The sequence below is a fragment of the Coptis chinensis genome, chromosome 7, assembly GCF_015680905.1.
Source record: "Coptis chinensis isolate HL-2020 chromosome 7, ASM1568090v1, whole genome shotgun sequence".
Classification (NCBI taxonomy): Eukaryota; Viridiplantae; Streptophyta; class Magnoliopsida; order Ranunculales; family Ranunculaceae; genus Coptis; species Coptis chinensis.
Window position 1 is genome coordinate 69,050,571 of NC_141462.1, and position 9,050 is coordinate 69,059,620.

Below are 9,050 nucleotides of genomic sequence, written 5' to 3' on the forward strand. Positions count from 1 at the left end.
TCCTCTTCGACTACGGGGCAGAGAACAAATTCATATAGCCCTTGCTTTTGATATCAAAGCTGCTAGTACCCCAGAGTCTTGTGTGTTAGGAAAGAAATAACTTATGCAAGGCCTGAGAAAAGTAAACATATGCTTGCAAAATGGTCATGGTCAGGTTGTAGATGACATGAACGGAAACAACGATGTGTGCCAAGTTCCACAGGCTATGAAAATAAACAATCCACCATGAAGAAAAGAGAAGGTTAAGGGATATGGTAGAGCCAAGGGTCCCTTAGAAGAGAAAAGGAAGAGTTCCAAAACCCAGCAAAAACATAAGGAACCTAGTAAGAAAATAATATAAATATAATACCACATTGTAATGCATATTGTGATATATGTAGTTTTAGTATTTAATGTAATAATTATTGGTCTTGTAAGTAGCAGTGAACGAAACAAGTACATCCAAGAATGATGAAAGGCGAGCAAGAAGATCTGTAAGTAGAGTGGCGAAGGAGGTGGAACAGCTACATGAAGAAGAAGTTTCTCTACACGCCTTATTAAAGAAGTTTAATGAATTGGAGGAGCAAAATAGAGCATTAATGGCAGAAAATAAGGCTGTGAGAGAACTGAATGAGAAGCTTACGCACGAAGAATTCTATGAGAAGGCTGGAGAGGAGTCGACCTCGGTCACCCCAGTGGCTAGAAAAAAGTCATCTCGAAGAAGCACAATTTGTCGCAAATACAGCATAGAAAGTGGGGGCATGAAGAGGAGTTAAAGCAAACACCGCAACCAATCACGAAAGAAATGGTTCAAGAGATGATGCAACGACAATTTGGAAATAAATTGTCAGACAAGGTATCGGCATCGGTGCGAAAGCTGGCAGATGCCGTTAGTCATAACCCCGTTAAAAAGAAAATTGAGCAGATGAATTAAATTTAGTGTTTCTAAACTACGAAGATGAACAGTCCAAAGAAGATGAACATGCATGACAAAACTAATAAAGAAGATGAATAAATACAATAAAAATTAGAGTTTTGAAAAGTTAAAATAGGAAGGTTTTTCGTTAAAATCTAACCTGTTTGCTTGAGTTTGCAGAAGAAAAGAGGATCAATGTTTCATTTAACAACCTGGAGAAGATAGCTCTGGGTGCTTGTTAATAGCGGTGTTTGTTTGTTGTTTTTGAGATTTTCTAAAAAAATGAAGAAAGAGAAAGTGACAACAAGGCTTATATACTCGTTGTTTTTTAGAGTCTTTTCAACTTCCAGACGCAACCGTTTCATTTCCCCAAAAATTTGATTTGTTTTAAATATATTTGTAATCATTTTCTTCTCGAAACATTCAATTTTCAAAATGAAAAAGTTGAAAGTTTCGAGAGAGGGTGATATCATGGGCAAATATCGTAAGCTGATATTTCAGCCCATATATATATTCAAATAGAAAAAATTATTGACATGGGTACTGAACTATAGTGGATTTTACATTATGGGTACTGTATTATTTTTTTTGCAAAATAGAGTATTGTATATTTCAAATATTGCTAATATGGGTACTCGTTATGTACGTTGTTAAGTATTTATACGAATTAGTTTTGAGCATGGGGCCACGCCACGCGTCTATACTACAATTTGTCTATTTTACCAAACCTTTTTACAAAAAATTTAAGATGTTTTTGCCCCTAAAGTATACCAATTATTAGTATTATATCTAAATATTTATTTTGTAATTTAAGATGCCAAATGGAGACAGAATAGTCTAAATAGATTATCTTGATTGAGACAATTCAATCAAAAAGTTGGCCCACGCCAATTATCAAGTCAGCCTTTATATTTACTTTTTAACCCTTATAATTTCTTTAATATTACAATAATATTTAGCTGACTCTATTGTAATTTTAAATAGATACTGGAGACAAAAAAGTCTGAAAAAATATAAATGAAGTTGTCTTTTGTGCGCAATGATTTTCCACAGCTCTCCAGCTCACTCCCCCACGCCTCATTACAACAACGTACAATAGATTTGATGATTTGGCAAACGGAGTGAGTTTGGCCTATTTTCCTCCTTTTTATTCCTGTACTAATACTCATTCAATTTGCTTCATCTCTCGTACCCATGATGCAATTAAAGGGTCCACGTTCTTGCATGCAGCATTCTTCATTCCATCCTTCAGATTCCGGAGCATCCAAGATTGACCATTCATAAGAAGAAGAAGATAAAGGAAAGATTACAATCACTACTTACATGACCTGCGATCGCTAAGTCCCCCATAGCGCGAGAATCAGTCCAATCAGTAGCAACCATTAAAGTCCTCAATTCAACAAAACACAGACCCCTTTCGCGCAATTCACGATTACCATCTTCACCCACAATATCAATACCTCAATAAACAACATCTTCACTTTCATCTGATCCTAAATAAACAAAACAATTCTCACTCAAATTTTCATACTTGTCCAACAAAATCGCCTTACAATCAGCCAAACTAATCCAGCCCAAGTGCCAAAACGTCACGGCAACGGAGCCCGAAAAAGTGGCCAATGGTCTACCTTTCTTGAAAGGCAAGACCTTAAAACTAGGTGAAGAAGGTTGTTGGGCGTTGTTTAAAAGCTGGTTTTTCAGTGATTCAAGAGCTGATATTGGAGAGAAGAGATCATTACTTGGTTTTGAGGATTTGATCTTCAAAGGGTTTCCAGCAAAGGCGTGGAGTTCTGAGTTGATAATGGACATGGCTGAAAATTTGACTTGTGTTTTGTAAGAAAATGAGAGTGATGACAAGAAATTTGAGCGGAAGGAGGAGTTCCCCATGCCAGGCATTAAATCGTAATAATTCGATATCGGTCAGCTCAAAAAACGATATATATCACGATAAATCTTGATATTTCGCAGCATTTTGTATTATGGTTAACTCCATTTATCAAATCATCAAAGTAGTATCTCTTATAACTAACATAGACTCTTAAATTCATCCGGGTATTTTTCTTACGCATAATACCTCTGGATGAATAATTAAATCAAATACTTAGATGTTTATTAATGAGGACTACTTGGTCTTTTTATGCCTTTGTAAATTCTTAGTGCCGATATTGTCTGATAAGCACCCAAAACTGTAATATTAAACCCCGAGAGACATAGCATTTTGGTCGATTATGTGTTTAATAATCGTGTAATAATTATATTTTCGTGCTTTTTCGCGGGTTTCCGCGAATTAAAATGAATATAGTGATAAAAATGCATCGTCTGAGAATGCGGGAATCACGGGAATATTTGGAGTTTCCCACTCGACCCGAGTGAAGCCCGGTTTCCAAAAGAAACGAGAACCCGGTCTGAACGGCCCACATATAAAGCGAGGAAACTTTCGAAGCTCAAATCGGATAAATCTAGGTGCCGACGTTGGCTAGTGAAGGCTAAGCCAAATCTGAAATCTGAATATATTTGGAATTCCCACTCAATCCCCTCGTGAAGCCCAACAAAGCGACTAGAGCGAAGTTTCCAAAAGAAAATCCGGTCTTGAGGGCCGGGCCCACATATAAAAAGCGGGGAAACTTCCGCTCAAATCGGATAAATCTAGGTGCCGACGTTGGCTAGTGAAGGCTTTATAAATGACCCCGAGCTTAATTTAACTCTCGCGCAGGACGACAAAAGTCGTAAAAACGCCAAAATCGGGCGCGACCAACTGGACACACTAAGTGGACCCACTCTGCGGGCCCAAAGGCATGACGAGTCAGCATAGGCAGGTGGCAAGTGAAGGGTTCAATTTGGTGCCACCTTGCAAGAGGAAAGACACGTATTGAATTGGGCTAAAAGACAAAAACCAAAACACAAAAGTACAAAAACCTTAAATGAAAGTTTTGTTTCGTAACAAAACTTTGAATCAAATTGATTTACATGGAGACAAAACTTTGTTATTCAAAGTTTTGAATGTCTAAATTAGCAAACAGACGAAACCCAATTAAAGGCTTCACGAGACATCAGCCTATATATATGAGGGGGTCACCTTCATTATTACTTCTTCAGCATATTAATGCTTTAGCTACGTTTAGTTTTCTTTTTCATCTTACATTCCGCCATTTTTATTTCAAAGACAATACGATGTTATTTTACCCTTAATAATGTCGTTTCTTTTCTTGTTTAAATTCTCACCTCGTGCATTTATTTACTTAATGTATCTGACAAGTTTTATTATTCCTTCTATGATGATGAGCTAATCCCCCCGTGGGGGGTTATCTTTGCTTCGCCGTGAAAAATCGGATTGACTCGTTAATATTCTAGAATCACTACTTAGGAATTAGGCATAGAATTAACATCCGGTCCCAAAATGATCGAGATCAGTACAAAGTTAGGCTTGATGCTCGTAATCAGCCTCGACTCTACGGTGTCGGGATACTCTCCAATTCGTCGGTGATGTGAACTTATGCCGAGAGCGGAGATAATATACCGTAGATCGCGGTATTATTAAAACTCCTTATGCTAGTGAAATGCGACCTAGAGATGTGGGCATGCACTAGGGATCAATACCGGCGCCGTCTCGAACGAGAGCGAATTAGAGATGTAGTGATTTGGTAATAAAACTGTTGAAAAATGATTCTTGCATGAGCATGATTAACTCTCTCCCTGTTTCTCTACTTTTGTTTACCTACATATAATCGCCGTAGTAATTTATTTTATTTGCATTACCGTTATTTTAATTAAAATCCAACTAAAAAGAAACCTAAAAATCCTACTCACTTAAAGTTGTAACTCCAGTTGTGAACCTATCCGAGCCCTAAGGTTTGGACGATCCCTTACTCGACCTATCCTACCAATCCCACGTGAGTAAGGTAACTTGACTAAAACGTACGACTATACGGACGTTGGACTTTGGACTTTGGACTGGACTTTGGACTGTGGACTGTGGACCTCGGACTTAAGAAAATAAGTAATCGAAAGCCAATAAACGTGTGTAAAGAGCGTTTTTATCATTGTCCTTAAATTAAAATGTTGTTTCACACCTTTGAATAAGAGTAATCGGTCACTACTTGGTCTTTTTATGCCTTTGTAAATTCTTAGTGCCGATATTGTCTTTAAATTAAGATGTTGTTTCACACCTTTGAATAGGAGTAATCGGTCCTTTTCTGTGGCGGTGAATTAAAAAACCAATTCCACGCCATTTTTGAATTGTATGCCCCACCATAAATGGGTTTTAATTAGAAATAATTAAGTAATTTAATTAGACGTTAAAGAAAATGAAAAGTCTATGGAGAGAATACGAAGGGGTGGAAACTCAAATATTCATTTCTTCTCACCCTGCCTAAACCCAAAATCTCCCCACTCTTCCGACTCCTTAATCTCTCCATTGAAATCCAACTATTCTTTGTTCATTAAAGTTTCTTCACTTTGCAAGATCTCTTCGTATCCATCACTCCGTCACACGCCATGGAGGAGGTGAGATACTGTTATATTTGTATTCATATATTTGTCTTCATATCTTTAAGTTGTTTAGCGAATTTGAAATCCAATTCTTTGTGGGATTATTTGTCAAGTAAATTCTTAGAAAGCTCTTTGTAGTCAGATTGTTTGTTTATATTTAGTATGTTCATTGAAGGGTCCAAAGAAAGAAAATAACTATCCAATATCTTCTCTGGATCCCGAGTAATATGACATGCTTATGAAGTGATTTTCTTCTTCCCCAAAGCTCTGAATACTTGACTTTTTTTCTTAGAATATAGATTTGCTAAGAAATTTTTTTGGAATTTCCAATGACTGGAAAATCAGATGTGATACATCCATATTAGAAACTTACATAAAGAAGCATGGTGTTTTCTGAACTCAAGACAATGATGTCTATAAACTGCAACAGACCAACTTTGACTCTGCAGGAAAAATTGCATAAAGACACCTTCAACATTATAACACATGAAGACGTCGAGGAAGAGCACCACAAGTTATCCTCACTATGGCATTTCTTGGTGGTGCTACAGGAGCCGTGGCATTGGTGGGGTTTATTATTATACTATTATGGTTCTGCTTATCTCATAACAGGAGCATTTCAAGAACTTCAAAGACTGCATGGCTCTTCTGATCCATCTTAGCTCTTTAAGACAAGTGTGAATCTTTAATTTTGATTGATAAGACATGTAAAGAGAAAGGAATATAAGAAAACTACTATTCTATCTTAATTTACTAGAAAATGAAGGAAATATGTCGTTGATCTTCACCTTTTGTAATTATATGCAGCATGAAGAAACATTGGGGTTGAATTGTCTTTAGCAGAAGGTAGATCTCTTTCTGACTCACGAGATGCCAGATGCTTCATGTTCGAAGAATTGGCTTTAGCTACAAAGAACTTTAGTGAAATTAATCTGATTAGTGAAGGAAAGTTTGGGGAAGTTTACAAAGGTCTGCTTCACGATGGATTGTTTGTAGCCATTAAAAAGCGAGATGGTGCACAAAGCTAGGATTTTATCATAGAGGTAACTAGTGCATGTTACTTTTAGGGTACAATTAGTTATAATTAACTTGGAATCTGTGAAGAAATATGTTTAAAATTTCCTACAGTTTTAGAAAATTTGTGGGGGGTTTAGAAAATTGTTAAGAAAACCATAAAAATTTCCACTCTGAGTTGGGGTTTAGAAAAGCATATACTTCACAATTAGCCAGAAACAATATGCACAATTTTAACGGTTTAAATGGCATTTCCTGGTTTGGGAGCGCAGCTCTCCTTGCGCTACATATGTTTATCTTATTATTTGATCTCTTAAAGTATATGCTTCCTATACATCTTCCAGACCGCATGCAATTTTCCAGCTTGGCCAGTTTGTCTTGGAAAGACTAGATTCCTTTGAGCTTTCCAAAGTGTCCAGTGTGAACTCAAGTTTCTTTTTAATACGTCTGAGGTTTTGAAGTTTGATACATTTCTTATGTCTCTCTTATTTTCTTTTTTAAGAGTATGTTCAGATTTCACGTGACCATCAAATAACAAACTGTATCAATATAAGGTTGTATTCTTCCTAAAAAAATTAAAATTAAAATCAAATCAACGTAATATAATGACAATGAATTGTTTGTTTGAGGGAGTCGACAAAAGTTATGAATGATTGACAAGTAATATGTATTATATATTAATATAACATCAATTACGCCACTTTTTTTTCTTTCTCTTTTTACGCTTGAATGATTGAAACTCGATTTCCTATCAGGTACGCTAGCTATCTCTCATCTATTCGACATCGGAATCTTGTGAATCTTTTGGGTTACTGCCAGGAAAATGGTCAACAAATGCTTATCTATGAGTATATACTATACCTAATGGAAGTATTTCCAGTCACTTATATGGTAACTATCCAGCCATTTATGTGTTACTATAGCTTATAAATTGGTTATATATCCTAGTTGCTTATATTAAGAATTTGATCTAATCGTTTCGCGAATTTTGGGCTTCATTTGGTATATTTATGTGGATATATACTTAATTGTTTCTAATTATCACAAACTTCAAAAGTTCTTCAGATCCAAAAATGTTCTTCCGAAAATATAGTATATATGCAAATTCTCCTAGAATTTTAAATTAAAGTCATAGTCACTTAAGTTTCTTGGTTCTCTTTTGCAGGCGCAGGTCAGGTTTCAAATGAAAAACTACAGTTCAAGAATATACTTTCAATAGCTCTTGGTACAGCTAAAGGTGATCCTATGCAAAACAGAGAGCATTGACTACTTCTCTGGTATTAGTTTTCACTTTTCATAGTCTTAGTAAGCTAAGATATATGAAGATCTTTAGTGGATCTCACCAAATTTTTAGTATGCTTCCTGCAAGACGTATAATATATTCCTTGAAGTCCTCTTCAAGACTTGAAAGGTCTTAAACTGCTGTTACCTAAATGATGTTGTCCTGTTTTATTTCCCTGCAGGATTGGCTCATCTTCATGCCATAACTCTTATTTTGGTGCATAAGAATTTTAAGACGACCAATGTCCTTGTTGATGAAAACTTCATTGCTAAGGTTGCTGATGCAGGGCTTCGCAATGTACTTTGTAGAGTTAACGTTGCGGGTCCATCTCATCGAACAATGGATGAAGACGTGTTCTTTGCTCCCGAGTAATATTCTTTTCTACAAAATTCTCCATGCATTAGATCATATTTGCATGCTTAATATTTCAGTATTTGCAGCATTCTTTGCATGCAACCATAATGCAGTCTAATCCCCATCCCCCCGACTTTTTTTCCAAATAAATTATGTCAATTGATATAATTTGGAAATTACATCAAGAAGATTATATACGAGTGATCAGAGTAGCTAATTTTCCACAGACCCCAGTTCGCCCAAGTACTAGTACACCCAAGCTCCTGCATGTATCTTGTAGTTTGAAAGGCCATTGCCTATTTGCCTCTACTATATCATTTGTATTTTCAAATAATAAAAACATTGTGTGTTGTTTAAATTAAGTTAACTATACCTTGGGCTTGGATAAATGCTCCCGGTGAGTATGCGCTTGCCTTGAGACATTTCATTCTTAGTTGGGCATTGTGAGTACAGTACATTAGGTATTTAAGTTTAAACCAATACTCAGTTCAAGTCCATGAAGTTGGTTTCCGAGTATTGCAACATCATTACGGTCTTATGTTTTTACTATAAGTGAATAAGTGATCACGTACCAAAATCATTTTTTCTTTATAGCTTTTGTTTATCTATCTCCTTTCACTGATTATAGGGTGAAAGAATTTGGGAGATTTTCAGATAGAAGTGATGTATACAGCTTTAGAGTATTCCTGCTGGAGTTAGTTAGTAGGAGAGAAGCTTTGCAATTTGAGTCTTCAAAATCCGATAGAAGCTTGGTTGAATGGGTAATTAACTTCTTGATACAATGCTCTTATACGTTCTTAAAAGAGTGATCTTAAGTGGATTAGATAAATCCTCCTCTGATAAGATAATACAGTACTTTAAAATGAATATTTAGAGCTTTTCATGTTCTCATTTTTTTTATAAAGTGTTATGTAAGTGTATTAAACTTTGGAAGTATTAAACTTTGAGACATCTTGAGAACCACAACACTACGTACTTTAGATTTACTCATTAAGAACTATTGTATTGAGAAGGGTA

The 9,050-nt window shown here is 35.9% G+C and overlaps 1 pseudogene; it reads left to right on the forward strand.

Moving 5' to 3' along the window:
• Positions 1 to 5,903: 5,903 nt before the first annotated feature.
• Positions 5,904 to 8,842, forward strand: LOC147488574 (putative serine/threonine-protein kinase PBL22; annotated as a pseudogene).
• The last annotated feature ends 208 nt before the right edge of the window (positions 8,843 to 9,050 follow it).